The sequence below is a fragment of the Aegilops tauschii genome, chromosome 2 (genome assembly GCF_002575655.3).
Source record: "Aegilops tauschii subsp. strangulata cultivar AL8/78 chromosome 2, Aet v6.0, whole genome shotgun sequence".
NCBI classification, from domain to species: Eukaryota; Viridiplantae; Streptophyta; class Magnoliopsida; order Poales; family Poaceae; genus Aegilops; species Aegilops tauschii.
Genome location: NC_053036.3, coordinates 95065442 through 95080282, shown reverse-complemented (window position 1 = coordinate 95080282; position 14841 = coordinate 95065442).

Below are 14841 nucleotides of genomic sequence, written 5' to 3'. Positions count from 1 at the left end.
GAAAATTCTGTAGTAATCGGGATCAAACGTATACTTCTGTAACTCCAAAAATTCTGAAATAAATTTGCGGACGTGAGGAATTTGTCTATTAATCATCTGCAAAAAGAATCAACGAAATATCACTCTCCAGTAAAAAATGGCAGCTAATCTCGTGAGCACCAAAGTTTCTGTTTTTTACAGCAAGATCATAAAGACTTCAGCCAAGTCTTCCCAAAGGTTCTACTTGGCACAAACACTAATTTAAAACGTGAAATCACATCTAAACAGAAGCTAGATGAATTATTTATTACTAAACAGAACCAAAAAGCAAAAAACAAAAATAAAATTGGGTTGGCTCCCAACAAGCGCTATCATTTAACGCCCTAGCTAGGCATAAAAGCAAGAATAGATCTAGGTATTATCATCTTTGGTATGCCATCCGTAAGTGGCTCTCATAATAGATTCATAAGGTAATTTAATCTTATTTCTAGGAAAGTGTTCTATGCCTTTCCTTAACGGAAATTAGAATCTAATATTTCCTTCTTTCATATCAATAATTGCACCAATCGTTTTAAGGAAAGGTCTACCAAGAATAATAGGACATATAGGATTGCAATCTATATCAAGAACAATGAAATCTACGGGCACATAATTCCTATTTGCAACAATAAGAACATCATTAATCCTTCCCATAGGTTTCTTAATGGTGGAATCCGCAAGGTGCAAGTTTAAAGAACAATCATCAAATTCACGGAAACCTAACACATCACACAAAGTTTTTGGAAACGTGGAAACACTAGCACCCAAATCACATAAAGCATAGCATTCATGATCTTTAATCTTAATTTTAATAGTAGGTTCCCAATCATCATAAAGTTTTCTAGGGATAGAAACTTCTAATTCAAGCTTCTCTTTATAAGATTGCATTAAAGCATCAACGATATGTTTGGTAAAAACTTTATTTTGACTATAAGCATGAGGAGAATTTAACACGAATTGCAACAAGGAAATACAATCTATTAAATAACAATTATCTTATTAAATTCCTTGAAATCCAAAATAGTGGGTTCATTGCTATGTAAAGTTTTGACCTCTTCAATCCCACTTTTACCAATTTTTGCATCAAGATCTAAAAACTCAGAATCATTGGGACGCCTTTTAACTAAAGTTGACTCGTCTCCAGTTCCATCATTATCAAGATTCATATTGAAAAATAAAGATTTAATAGGAGACACATCAATCACTTTTAGATCTTCATCCTTATTATCATGAAAACTACAAGAACACGCTTTTACAAAGCAATCTTTCTTAGCACGCATCCTAGCGGTTCTTTTCTTGCACTCATCAATGGAAATTCTCCTAGATTTGAGAGACTCATTGATATCATGCTTAGGTGGAATAGATCTAAGTTTCAAAGAATCAACATCAAGAGAAATTCTATCCACGTTCCTAGCCAACTCATCAATCTTAGGCAATTTTTCTTCAAGCAAGGCATTGAAATTCTTTTGAGAAATCATAAATTCTTTAACACTAGCCTCAAAATCAGAGGGCATCTTATTAAAATTTCCGTAAGAGTTGTTGTAGGAATTACCATAATTATTAGAGGAATTACTAGGAAACGGCCTAGGATTAAAGTTTCCTCTATAAGCGTTGTGACCAAAATTGTTCCTACCAACAAAATTCACATCCATAGATTCATTATTATTCTCAATCAAAACCGACAAAGGCATATCATTAGGATCAGAAGAAGCACTCTTATTAGCAAACAATTACATAAGTTCATCCGTCTTTCCACTCAAAACATTAATCTCTTCTATCGCGTGAACCTTTTTACTAGTAGATCTTTTGGTGTGCCATTGAGAATAATTAACCATAATATTATCTAGTAGTTTAGTAGCTTCTCCTAAAGTGATTTCCATAAAAGTGCCTCCCGCGGCCGAATCTAAAAGATTTCTAGAAGCAAAATTCAATCCGGCATAAATTTTTTGTATAATCATCCATAAATTCAAACCATGTGTAGGGCAATTACGTATCATTAATTTCATCCTCTCCCAAGATTGTGCAACATGTTCATGATCAAGTTGCTTAAAATTCATAATATCGTTTCTAAGAGAGATGATCTTAGCGGGAGGAAAATACTTAGAGATAAAAGCATCTTTGCACTTATTCCAAGAATCAATACTATTTTTAGGCAAAGACGAAAACCAAGTTTTAGCACAATCTCTAAGAGAAAACGGAAATAGCTTCAATTTAACAATATCATTATCCACGTCTTTCTTCTTTTGCATATCACACAAATCAACAAAGTTGTTTAGATGTGTAGTGGCATCTTCACTAGGAAGGCCAGAGAATTGATCTTTCATGACAAGATTTAGCAAGGCAGCATTAATTTGACAAGATTCAGCATCGGTAATAGGAGCAATCGGAGTGCTAAGAAAATCATTGTTGTTGGTATTGGAAAAATCACACAATTTAGTATTATCTTGAGCCATCGTGACAAACAATCCAACACACAAGCACACAAGAAGCAAGCGAAAAGAGACGAACGGAAAAGAGGGCGAATAAAACGACAAAGGTGAAGTGGGGGAGAGGAAAATGAAAGGAAAATGGCGAATAATGTAATGCGAGGGATAAGAGTTTGTGATGGGTACTTGGTATGTCTTGACTTGACTTGGCGTAGATCTCCCCGGCAATGGCGCCAGAAATCCTTCTTGCTACCTCTTGAGCACTGCGTTGGTTTTTCCCTTGAAGAGTAAAGGGTGATGCAGCAAAGTAGCGTAACTATTTCCCTCAGTGTTTGAGAACCAAGGTATCAATCCAGTAGGAGACCACACACAAGTCGCCTCGTACCTACACAAACAAATAAGAACCTTCCAACCAACGCGACAAAGGGGTTGTCAATCCCTTCACGACCACTTGCAAAAGTGAGATCTGATAGAGATAATACGATAAATATTTTTGATATTTTTATAATATAAACTGAAAGTAAAGATTGCAAAGTAAAATAGATTGGAAACTTATATGATGGAAAATAGACCTGGGGGCCATAGGTTTCACTAGTGGCTTCTCTCAAGATAGCATAAGTATTACGGTGGGTGAACAAATTACTGTCGAGCAATTGATAGAAAAGTGCATAGTTATGAGAATATCTAGGCATGATCATGTATATAGGCATCACATCCGCGACAAGGAGACCGAAACGATTATGCATCTACTACTATTACTCCACACATCGACCGCTATCCAGCATGCATCTAGAGTATTAAGTTCATAAGAACGGAGTAACGCATTAGGCAAGATGACATGATGTAGAGGGATAAAATCAAGCAATATGATATAAACCCCATCTTTTTATCCTCGATGGCAACAATACAATATGTGCCTTACAGCCCCTGCTGTCACTAGGAAAGGACACCGCAAGATTGAACCCAAAGCTAAGCACTTCTCCCATTGCAAGAAAGATCAATCTAGTAGGCCAAACCAAACTGATAATTCGAAGAGACTTGCAAAGATAACAAATCATACATAAAAGAATTAAGAGGAGATTCAAATATTGTTCATAGATAATCTTGATCATAAACCCACAATTCATCGGATCTCGACAACCACACCGCAAAAAGAATTACATCGAATAGATCTCCAAGAAGATCGAGGAGAACTTTGTATTTAGATCCAAAGAGAGTGAAGAAGCCATCTAGCTAATAACTATGGACCCGAAGGTCCGTGGTAAACTACTCAGACATCATTGAAGAGGCTATGGTGTTGATGTAGAAGCCCTCCGTGATCGATTCCCCCTCTGATGAAGCGTCGAAAAAGGCCCCAAGATGGGATCTCACGGGTACAGAAGGTTGCGGCGGTGGAAATAGGGTTTCGTGATGCTCCTGGATGTTTTTGGCGTATATGAGTATATATAGGAGGAAGAAGTAGGTCGGTGGAGCTACGAGGGGCCCACGAGGGTGGGGGCGCGCCCAGGGTGGCAGGCACGTCTCCCTGCCTCGTGGCCTCCTCGCTTCTTTCTGGACGTCCACTCCAAGTCCCCTGGATCACATTTGTTCCAAAACTCACTCTCCTGAAGGTTTCATTCCGTTTGGATTCCATTTGATTTTCCTTTTCTGCAAAACATTGAAATAGGTAAAAAAACAGCAATTTGCATTGGGCCTTCGGTTAATAGGTTAGTCCCAAAAATAATATAAAAGTGCTTAGTAAAGCACATTAAACATCCAAAACAGATAATATAATAGCATGGAACAATCAAAAATTATAGATACGTTGGAGACGTATCAACAGGCGTCGGATAACACAGATCAATCTCTTTAGTGATGCTCAATCACTTTGGCTCAGGGTTTTTCCTCACTTAGGATTCTCTCAAAGTCGTCAGAGGATGGGTTGCTCTCAAACGACATGTGTCAAGTTCTCTCGGAGCAGCGAACCAACAAGTGGTTGGGGGGGCTATTTATCGCCAGGGTGCAACCCGACATGAATTGTCATAAATGCCCTTCTCTAATTCAACCATTGTCGGGATAAGGATCCACTCGACAGCTGGCACGCGGCGCAGCAACGGTTGGAATTTGAACTCTCAAATTCCTCGGGGCACTCAATTTCCTCACTTTTAGGCAGATCGCACTGGCGAACTCCTAACTCCTCAGCGTGACCAAATTTGTCAGCGACCAGATGAACTTCGTCACTGTTGCTAGCAAATGCATCAGCTGTACTGGAGATTTCCAAAGGCTTCACTCGAAGCGGTTTTTGTGTATGGGTTTGAGTAGGTTTGGGCATCACTTTGGAAACGTGAACTATGTTTCACCTAGACCCCCTTTAACAGTACGGTTTTTCCTATGACTCAAAAGAAGAAGAAAAGAAACTATGAAAACAAAGTCTTCAAGCTTCAAAGTCTTCACATCGATTTCTTCAAAGGCCGTACCAATTTCATCACCAAATTCTTCACTTGTACAAATCCAGTTTTAGGGGTCGTCTTCCATGTGTTAAACCAAATCTTTAGGGACTCTATCTCCTGGATATAGTCACGAACGCATTAGTTGCTCAACTTATTTGTCTTCAATACTCCAAAAACACTAAGGGGTTGTTTGGATAGCAAATATTAGGCGATGGTTTATAGAAAACGAGTTTTTAGCTGATTTTTAGCAAAACCAGTTTTACTATCATTTCGGTTAAGAATGAGTTTGTATAAGACTGCGTTTGGGTTGGAAAGTGTGTTTCTCAGTTCCTTATTCGATAATGATTCAGAGTACTATTCCTATTCTGCGCTGAGCTTCTTATTTTCCTGTCACACTCCATCAAGGTACGCAAATACAGGAGAGTTGACTCATCGATCTTGCCGGACAGCTGTGTACACGCTCATGTAGAAGCTAGCTACCGAGGCAAGCACTCGATCAATTCGATCCGCCTGCTGCCGGACGCACGAAATTACGGCCGTGAACATGCACACAGATGTAGAACCTTGCTGCCTAGAGCGATGGCTAGATCAAATTCTATCGGCTGGCTGCAGAATGCACGAAACGATGTCGCCCACATGTGTATGTAGATGCTGGCTACCGATGGGAACAAGCTGGATCGACTTGATCCGCCGGCTGCCGACACATGTACATGCTCAAGGAGTTGACCATGGCGGCGACAACGACAAGACGGACGGCGCAGAAACCGCGGCTGGCGGCTAGAGGATGACGGCGTCGAGGTGTGGCACACTAGTGAGAGCCCATCGAGGTTGTCGCCGGTCACCGGCACATCTGCAGATTCTAATTCTTTGGCTGATGAACGTGCCCACGAGGATCAACGAGAGAGATATAGGAATCGCGTTTATAGAAAAACGACTAATAGTCGTTTTTGTACAAACCTGAAATTCTAGGTTTATAGGAATCCAGTTTTGCATATCCGTGGATTAGTTTGAAGAGCCAAACATGGTTTTAGTCGGTTAAATAGTTTTTCTGTTTTATATAGAACCGATTCTCTATATTCCATCTATCCAAACAACCCCTAAGGGGGCAACTACACCATGCAGGATGTACACGACGGTCGGACATCAAGGCGTGGCTGCTGCTAGAGTAGCTCCGGTCATGTCTGGGAGGATTGTTGGCAGGCGGTGCTGGTACTGAAGATAATTTTTGGGCAAGTTGGACTGATCCATGTGTTATGTTGCTGCAGAAGCTCATAATTCAGTATGTGCCTTGACCCAGCCATATAGCCAGTTCTCATGTGAGTTAATCAGCTAGTGTACTCAGTTACAGGACTACCTTGAATGCAATTCATAAGGGAGTTAAGAACAGGGGGTACAAACTGAATTTGCCATGTGTGCACTTAGGAATTTGCCATGTACTTATCATGATTAGTGTTTTCCATTATGCTTTGTGAATTCTGAGTAGTCCAAATAAAGGTAGCCAGAATTAATAATTCTAAGTTGTTATTAAAAAGTTGCCATGGAAAAATGTAGAGAGAAAATAATCTAAGTTAGTTATCAGAAAAGTTGCCATGTCAAAAAATTGTAGATAGAGACAATAATTCTAAGTTGTTAAAAAAATTTGCCATGGCAAATTTTTGAGAGAAAAATAATTCTAAGTTGTTATCCGAAAAGTTGCCACGGCCATTGTAGAGAGACAAATAATTCTAAGTTTTTATCAAAAAGTTGCCATGGAAAATTTGTAGAGTGAAAAAAAAAATCTAAGTTTATATCAAAAAAATGCCATGGCAAATTTTAGAGAGAGAAAAATTCTTAGTTAGTTATTAGAAAAGTTGTGATGGCAACTTAAGATGTTAAAAAACATGGTAAAGTTATAGATGTTAAAAAACATGGCAAAGTTGCCATGGCAACTTAAGATGTTAAAAACATCGCAAAGTTATAGTTGTTCAAAAACATGGCAAACTTGACATGGCAATTTAAGATGTTAAAAAACATGGAAAACTTTACGATGTGCAAAAACATGGAAAACTTCTTTTAATTAAGTTTGTTCAAGAACATGGCAAACTTCTATAATTAACATGTTGAAAAACATGCAAACTTGCCATGGGAAAGTTATAGATGTTCAAAAATATGGCATATTTGCTATGGCAACTTATGATGTTCAAAAACATGTCAAACTTTTCCGATGTTAAAAAACATGGCTAACTTGCTACGTTATTTTAAATTGCTCAAAACCTTTTGCAAACTTTCCACGACAAACTAAAGATGTGCAAAAACATGGCAAACTTTTTTAAATTAAGTTTGTACAATAACATGGCAAGCATGGCACACAAGTTTAATTAATATGTTCGAAAACATGGCAAACCTGCCATTGCAACTAAAGATGTTTAAAAATATGGCAACCTAATATGTTCAAAATCATGGCAAACTTGCCATGGCAACTAAAATCAGTACCTTGTTTATAGCTATGTTTTTTCCATGGCAACTAAATGCATTTTTTGCCATGTTTCGTTGTGTCTTCTTTCCATGTCCATCCGAAGAATGTTTGTCATGGCCATTACAAATTATTTTGAGAGCACGACAAGTTTGCTCTTTCAATTTTGTTTTGCCATGGCAGTTTTACCTAAATCGCTGCGGCAAATTTCAACTTTTATTGCCATGGCAATTTACAACAGCGGCAAATTGTTGTGACCAACGGAAATTTATTTAAAACCATGGCAAATTTATTTTCTGGCATGGCAAGTTTATTTTTTTGTTGGACCATGGCAATTTTAATATATTTTCATCAGCTATTTTTTCTATGAATTTCTAGATTTCTGTGGCGTTTTTCTTTTAAAGTTTCCTCAGTTTTTTAGCAATTTTTTCTGCCTTTTTTTTAGTATTGGGCCTGTTTTCCTTTTGATGCTCGTGCAACAGGACCATGTTGGCGTTTCTAGAAGTGTTCGCGCTGGGAGGTGTCCCCACGCCGAACGAGATCGTTCGGTCATTACCCCTTGCCATTCCGAACGATTCGTTTGGAATTAGGTCGATAGAAATCTAACGTTCGCTCCTTATATCGGGGTCCTAACATATATATATGGGCTTCAAAATCCTACAAGACTATGAGGTGGTGTCTGGCCAGCGAGTTAATTTGCAGAAATCATCAATTTTTTTGGGAAGGGTACCAAGGAGGATGATAAAGCAATGCTGAAGCAAACCGTGGGCATCTCTTCCGAAGCATTGAGTGAAAGGTACTTGGGATTACCCACTGCGGTGGGGAGGTCCAAAGATGGAACATTCAAGTATGTAAGAGAAAGTGCAGCCAGAAAAGTAGCAGGATGGAAGGGGCAAGGTGTCATGGAGTTGACACGGTAGATGTCCTAGCGTAAGGATCTAGTCGTGGAGCCATCGCAACTAGGTTAGCTTAAAGGGGTTAAACGGGACAAAGGACACAGAGAGTTTATACTGGTTCAGCCCCTTGTGGTGAAGGTAAAGGCCTACTCTAGTTTGGGGTTGTATTGCTTGGGTTTCGATTACCAGGGAGCGAATACGCTTGACCTAGTTCTCGATATGTTGTTTCTTGCCCTTAACTCGCCGCCGGGTCACCCCTTTATATACACAGGTTGATGGCCGGCGGCATACAGAGTCCCGGCCGGCTCATACACAATGTGTCCGGCTCGGTGACTAACTAAGCTTGCCTTACAATATAAGTCATACATATGGCGGTTCATCCTCTTGGGCCTCAAGTCGCCTCTAGGTCTTGGGCCGTCAATAGGCTTGCTATGACCCGCCATCTTCATCGATAAGTCGCCAGTGGTATGACCCGGCCCCTCCTGGGCGGTTCATACCCAGTAGTTATATCCCCAACATTAGGCCCCAGGTTGATTTGGACTTGTTCATATCAATCTTCAATACCTGACTTGTCAAAATCTTGCATCGCTTGTTTGATAAACTTGTTGTAACCCGCCATGACGTCAGCTCACAGAATCTTCTCAAACCGCCATGACGTCATTTCGCATTAATTTCGCACGAGGCCCAAAATATCTTTAACTGATCATTATCTTAATGACCATCCCAAAAATCGAGGCGTCCATATAGCCACATGACGATTTCAGCCTCCTCGATTCCCGCGCATGCCTTGTATCCACCCTCTTATAAATAGGGACGGGGGTCTTTATCATTTCCTCCCCTTGCCTCCTCGTGTCTCCTCTGTCGCCCGAGCTCCGCCGCCGCGACCTCCGACCGCTGCATCAACTTGACCAGACCAGAGAACTCCGGCGCGCCACCGCTATTCCTCATCACCTGTAAGTGCTCCTCTATTCATTAGTGTTCTTCATCGTTCTTTGTTGTTTCCTTCAACTCAAGCAGCTTTTAATCTGAATAGGCCATGAACCTTGTGCAGTAGTAGTTTAGCATTCATTTTTATCATCAGAATAACATCTCTCCTTAAAGATCTCATCGGAGCACCCAAACTTTTCTGCTGCTGCCACCTTAGGTTTCAGAATTTATTGCCTTTTCTGAACTGCTGTAGATCCAAAATCATATCTTCAGTCTGTGAAATCTGTTTGTCCATTACTTAGCAAATTTTCACTGATAGATTTGAAGTATCATAACTGCCATGGCGGCTTATACCATAAACGTGATCCACCATATAACATTGTCCCTATTTAAACCGCCATCACATGCTTCATAGCCTGCATAACACGGCAATACTCTCCGGTTTAACCATGCTTGCTTATTCCGGTAGGTACCATTAGTCCCCTTTTAAGCTGCCAATATGAATATCTGTGTACTTCAATGTTCACCCTCCGGCTTACTCTGTCAGCCGTTTATAGCACTTTACCATTGAATCCATGGTCCGGTTTAATAGCATAGTCTTAAACCAGTAATATTTCTTTCTTTTAGGCTTTCAATCTCCAAATGGGAAAAATTGTAACTGCCTGCAACTGGGTCATTTCCTGGGTCACCGAGGAAGACTTGAACGCATACGCTCAAACTGGCGTCCTAATCAAAAATATGGCATTCATTGGAGGGTCCCAGGCACTGAAACTCCTCCCGAGCCCAAGGATGGTGAAGTGATTGTCTTCACTGGTCATACGCTCCGGGGCTTCAGCCCTCCCGGCTCAAAATTCTTTCTTGATGTGCTGCACTTTTTCAAGCTCCATCCTCAAGACATCGGACCAAATTCCGTTTCAAACATCTGCAACTTCCAAGTATTCTGCGAGGTGTATCTTCAACAGGAGCCCACCGTAGAACTATTCAGGGAGTTCTATTACTTAAACCGGCAGAACGAGTTCACAGACGGGCCCAGCCTAGAGCTAGGAGGCATTTCTATACAGCGCCGAAAAGAAGCCACCTTCACAGTCATCCCAAAGACTGGAACCAAACTTAGTTTTATTGTAAAGATACTTCTCCAGAAGGGGAAATCCCTTGCCGGGTTATCGCGCCAGTCGGCTTAGTAACAAACATCATCTTCTAGACCGCATCAACACAGTAGAGCGGAAGAAATACATGCCGGTGTTTTCGAAGATCTGGGCCTTGATGGCCAATGGCTTGACCGGAATTGATCTAGTTCGATGCTGGGTCGCCTGGAGAGTCTTGCCTCTAAGTCGCCGTCCCGGCTTGATGCATGAATACACCGGCAAGTTATCAAATCCTCAACGCCACTGTCAGATTGAATTGACTGATGAAGACATCAATAATATGACCAAAACGCTGTTGAATGAGAGCTTGGAAGACAGCAGTAAAGTCAGACTAAATCCTTTCTACATTCTGAACAAGCCGCCAGCTATAAGCTTTTAATCAAATTCACACTTGAATCATGTTTTTCACTTGTACTGCCTGTTCACGCTCATTCGATTTTTTACAGGCCAATTCACCTTTTTGGACCAAGAAGCTGCAGGATAAACTGGTAAAGAAGACCCGGACAATGAATAAAGCTATCAAGAAGCCCGCTAAGAAAAAGACCAATCCCGCCGAGTTATTTTACTTGGACGATAAGGATGATGATGAGTCGTAGGTAGAACTTGATTCTCTTGGCTCATTTTTTGTACATGTTATTGATAATGACCATTATCAGGATGATGCGGAGGCCAGCCGTGCAGATGATGAAGAGGTAATTACTCTTTCCTCCGGCTCAGAACCTCTGCCAACACAGAAAACTCGACAAGCAAGCCGGAAAGTAAGATTTTCTCACCCTTTAGCTTACTTGGATCCCAACTTTCTTTTGAAGAAGCAGCAGCATGAAGCTCGCCGCACAACCCGGAACAGCGGCAGTGGAGTTTTATCCTCCGGCTTACCGAACACCCCAGCATCTCGCAAACGTCGACCGGAGGTTTCAAATATTTCTGACTTATCTTATCCAAAGGCGGGTCTTTTCCGACAACCACTTAACCCATCCGATTCAAATTACCAGGGAACGTTTCATTCTTCCTCCAGCGACTCAACTAGGACCCAAATCCCGGCCTTCAAAATTGTGCCTGGGTGAGCACATTAAATCTTATTCACTTTGCATTATGCACTTAATTGTCATATTAACTCTGTCTCATGCTTCCTTTTCAGCGCAATGGCCAAGCCCAGCAAGAAGCAAAATAATTGACAAACCGGCTGAAGAGCCCAAGACTGTTGAACTGGAACAATATGCCACCACTGAGACCTTGCATCAAGAATCAGAGGCTGTTATGGATGATCCCCCTCCAGAGGATCACCCCGTCACTCAAGACGCCATGGACACTATTCCAAAAAATGATAAGCCGCCCAGCCCTGCTCAGCCGACTCATGAATCTGATGATATAATGATTACTAGGACAGCTTATCAAGCCCCAGGCAATCCCATCGCCCTGTCCAAACACAGCGCCAAGGAGGAGTTCTCTGCTGTTGATAAAGGCAAATGGAAGATTGATTTGGAAAGCTATTCTCAATTTAGCACTCAAGAGATTCACTCTGGTTATCTGAACCGCCTTCACACCAGCCGTGATTTCGAAGCCGGCTTGGTCAACTTGATGAAGGAGCGCTTCGAGGTAATCCAGCACAATCCTCTTCATAAATATAACACTATCAGCCGCCAAGTCTATAGAATATGATAGAATCGAATATACTGTAGACTTTTAGATAGCCAAAATAGATTAACATCATCACTAGTAGCCCCCAAGGGCCGGCTTAAACTATCAAGTTAAGCCAGGCCTTCAATTAGCAGTGATCAACTTTGCATCTGTAGCCCCCAAGGGCCGGCTTAATCAGTATGAATAAACCGGGACTTATCACCATGGCTGAAACCAATATCCCAATATGTAGCCTTTATAAACTGGATCATATCATTTTGCCCGAGTCATCAGATAAATTTGTATTGAAAAGTGCAATAGGCATTAGCCCCCAAGTGCCAAGGAAAATACTTGTATTGTGCTTCGGACTTTAAAATAATCATGATCATAATACCTTTGATGTTGTTCATGTCGCGGGCTGAACTAAATGAAAAGGAATCCCAAGTCAAAGATCTGAGGGCCAATATTCAAACTCAGCAATCCGAGACTTCAAAAGACAAATCGGAGCTGAAGACTGCCTTAGAAAACATTGAACAGTTGAAACAAAACTTCAGCACTGATAGAACTGGCTGGGAGACCGAGAAGGCGGCTCTATTAAAAAGAGTAGAGGACGCCGAGGCAGCCCTTAAACCGGTGACTGATGAGTTGTCCGGTTTAAAGCATCAAATCAATAGCATGACATCAGCCATCTTCGGTAAGGTGTAAAAATGACTCCTTTACACCAGCATGCATATCATAATCATCTACCGGTTTATCAATAATTTTACTGATGCAGGCTCCCGAAGCGTCAAGTTGGGCTCAGACATGCGCATCAAGCTTAAGGTTTTCTATACTCTTGTAGAACAGCTATACACTGGTGCTCAATGGACCATCGCTGCTGCTATTCATAAGAAACATCCGCCCACCTCATCAAGGAAACATTGGAGAAGTTATCGGTGCTGCCCCAAAGGATCGACGATTTAAAACGAGTAGCTGCCAGAGCCGGCGCCATGACTGCCTTAAGCCGGGCAAAGGCGTGGCAAGCATATCTCGACCCAGAAGACTTGGCCAATGGTTGCCTGAGTGTAAAAGAAGACGGGTATCCCTTCAGCGCTGATGATTTTGCAGAAATAGCAAGAGCAATGTGTCCGTTAGCAAGCAAACTGACTGAAGAGACCAATCTATCCCAATACCAGGCGGCTTATGATGCTGAGAACAAGAAGATGAAGGCGCCGGTTCATCAAGAGGTGGATCTCATCCCACCGACGTGTAAGCACACCTTCGCTCCTAACATTGATCCATCCAACCTTATTGAGCCGGTATCAACTGGGCTATGCCTGACTTCCAGTCAATGGATAATCAAGGAGCTGAAGAAGAAGAAGCGCATGATGATCCGGAGACTTCAACCCGCCAAGAGTAGAAGTCTTAACTCATGAGCCGGTTTACCAGCCATAACATACGGATGCTATGTCTTCAAAAACACTTATCCCTTTGGGCCATCAGATGCCTTGTAATAGGCTAGTCAACAACAATGATCTACCGTGCCATCGTGCATGTTTATTTGCATAACATTGTCGATCTATTATCCGAAGATCTGCCACTTATGCTTATAATATCACCAATTATGCAGATCATGCTTATCATTTTTCCTGTACATAAACAAATAACAGGTACCCTGGCGGTTTACCCCAGGGCGGGTCACAATACCCCATATATAAACCACTGATGACTAAATAGTCCATAATCAGGGCTGGTATATCAAAACCTCATATAGTAATAATAGAATAAATACCATACTTGTGATATTTGTTCACACTGCCAGCTTGTCATGCCGCGTGCAGTAAGGGTCATAGCCTAAAGATGAGAGCACAATGCCCTCTTCAATTTATTCATACCGCCGACTTATCACGCCATATGCAGCAAGGGGTAACATCCAAAGCTTAGAGCCAGAACTCCAAGCACAAAATCATCATATACTGGCGACTTAAAGTCCAAAGCCAGACCGGGTTAACAAAACTCCGGATAGATTCATATATGAACACTAAGGCAACATGGGCCTAATCAATTTCCAACCATATGGCAATATGGCAACAAAATATGAACCTCAAACAATGTTCAAAGAAAACAAAAAGAGGAAAAAACAAGGCGTTCATAGGCTGCCAAGCCTCAATACCAGGTGATATTCAAGGGCCGCACAGCTGCTGAGTTAAACCTTAATTCAAACCCGTAAGCCGGACCTCACATGACCAATTACCATTTTAACTTTGACAAATTCAGGGTCTGTATAAGATTGATTGTCAAGAGTATGGTGAGTCATTCCAGGATTAACTGGTCGGAGTGGCAGGCAAATAAAGGCAGGATAACCCGGATTTTTGGTGAATACACCTGGCGTCCAAGCCTATTACAAGGGACAACAAAGCTCTTGTTCATTAACAATGAGTCCCCAAGTAATATTTTATTCCAGGCGTATAAGCCGGAATAGTAGGGTAGTCATAGCTATGCTCAATGAGCACGAAGCCCCCAAGTATTTTACATTCATGGCATATAAGCCGGATCAAGAGGGTAGTCATAGCTATGCTCAATAAGCAGGAAGCCCCCAAGTGATCGTATGAAGTAACAATAAAGACTCATATTTTCAGAAATGAAACGACAGAGGCCCTGAATAATCAGGGGTGTCGGCTTATTATATTCATCATAATGTATACATTGATAGAAATATGTACATCACAAGAACCGGTGGCTCAGGTGTAATAAGGCCGAAGATGAGCAACATTCCACGGCCGGCGGGTTGATACGTCCATTTTGCATCATGATTTTATATCGATATTTATTGCATTATGGGCTGTTATTATGCGTTATGTCACAATACTTATGCCTATTCTCTCTTATTTTACAAGGTTTACATGAAGAAGGGAGAATGTCGGCAGCTGGAATTCTGGGCTGGAAAAGGAG